Source organism: Apium graveolens, chromosome 6, assembly GCF_009905375.1.
Source record: "Apium graveolens cultivar Ventura chromosome 6, ASM990537v1, whole genome shotgun sequence".
NCBI lineage: Eukaryota > Viridiplantae > Streptophyta > Magnoliopsida > Apiales > Apiaceae > Apium > Apium graveolens.
Genome location: NC_133652.1, coordinates 178769649 through 178771582, shown reverse-complemented (window position 1 = coordinate 178771582; position 1934 = coordinate 178769649). Strand labels below are relative to the sequence as shown.

Sequence of the window (1934 nt, the reverse complement as noted above, 5' to 3'; positions counted from 1 at the left end):
CGAGATCTATATTATTCAAATTGATTTAAAATCAACTTATTCTACCAATTTAATATTTGTTTAATTAAATTCTAAAATTATATTTACTATATAACCAATTTAATTATTATTTTAAAATACTATACACCTTTCATTCAAGCTAAAATAAAATTATAATTTTGATCTGTGCTAAAATAAAATTTAACAAAAACCAAATATGGTTAAATTGATTTGGTTGGTATAATGTGTCTCGGGTTAAAATAAAATAATAAATACTACTGATCCTAATAAAAAAATTATATTATTGGACCAGGATAAAATAAAATAATTTTATTATTCATGAAGGCTAAAAACATACTATACAGTTGATCAAGGCTAAAATAAAATTAAAATCAAAATATAATTAGACCAACTAAAATAAAATCTTTCTGGGCTAAAACAAAATTATCCTATTGATCCGGATTATAAAAAATGACAATGATTTGCCCGATGTAATGAATCTCGGGTTAAAATAATATAATATAAAATATTAATTCAAAAATAAAGAAAAGTTAATATCAGACTAAACATAATTTGTTTGTATACTATTGATTTAAACTAACTTAACTTTTAATTAAAAAAATTGTGATCACACGTAGAAATATGAATAAAAATATATTAATGAATGGGTAATATTACTTTTTTCAAATACATCTTCTTAAAAAATTCATGACTATAGATTAACATATTAATCATTAATTCATGTATTAAATAAACAAATTTAAGAATTATATTCAAATTAAAATTTTAAAAAATTTATGCAATATTATAAATCGCCCGTACATCGCACGGGTTTTAAGCCCGCAAGAGATAATTACTTAAGTAAAGCAACCGTGAATTGGTTGAATGCAAGCTCAACATTGAGATAATCTTCTTGAGAAATTGAATATTGAGGTCCAAATTTGAAAAAAAAAAAGGTCCAAATTTGAAAGTTGCTTTTTAAATCGATGCCTATAAATCCTTTTTTAAAAACTGTCTGGCAAACGGTCCCGTAGCTCAGTTGGTTAGAGCGTTGGTCTTATGAGCCGAAGGTCGCGGGTTCGAGCCCCGCCGGGACCATAAGTTTAAGTAGTTTATATTTTCATTTTCCCCCGTCTTGTTTAAACGTTATTAATATTTAATGTTTTTTTACAAGAATTAATATTTAATGTTTTTTACAGGAATTAATATTTAATGTTTTTTACAGGAATTAATATTTAATGTTTTTTACAGGAATTAATATTTAATGTTGTAACTGTAAATAAACAGCAAGATTTATCGATTTCGAGCTGAGACCAAGTTTATCCTCCAATTTACTTTAGCATTTTTTTTACCAGATTTATTTATTCAGGTCATTTAGTTTTCAAGAATACGAGCCTACATAACCTAATTTTAATATATGTAATCTTATTATTATACTAACTCATAACTCATATTCCGTTAAATGCAGGTATTTTTTAATCTTACATAATTTTTTAATTTAATTTAAACTAAAATTAAATAGAATTACATGTGTTATTTCGAAAAAATAGCAAGTTTGTCATTTAAAAATTGTTTTAGTTGAAAAAGGTAATTGGTTAGTTATTAGTAATTATAATATCTTATTATTGAATTGCATATGATATTTTTTGAAAAATAGGTGTTCTGATCGGGAAAAAGAAAAAAAAGGCAACGTGTTTTATTGGAAAAAAGGTAACGTGTTTATATACTAATTAGGATTAAAATATAAGTTATTTGTAATTCTAATAATTTATTTCATTTTATTAAATAAAATTGTTCCTTGATATTTTTGAAAAAACGTTGTTTTAATCGAAAAAAATGAAAAATATAACTTGTTTCACTTGAAAAAAGTAATTAATTTTTGAGTATCATATACTTAGGTCATCCTCTCTGTTAACTTTCCTGAGATTATAACATTTACTCATATTAATATATAT

The 1934-nt window shown here is 23.4% G+C and overlaps 1 non-coding gene across 1 annotated transcript; it reads left to right on the top strand.

The window, feature by feature from the left end:
- Positions 1–1003: 1003 nt before the first annotated feature.
- On the top strand, positions 1004–1077 carry TRNAI-UAU (transfer RNA isoleucine (anticodon UAU)). Its single transcript has one exon. It is a non-coding gene; the product is annotated as a tRNA-Ile (tRNA).
- Positions 1078–1934: the final 857 nt, after the last annotated feature.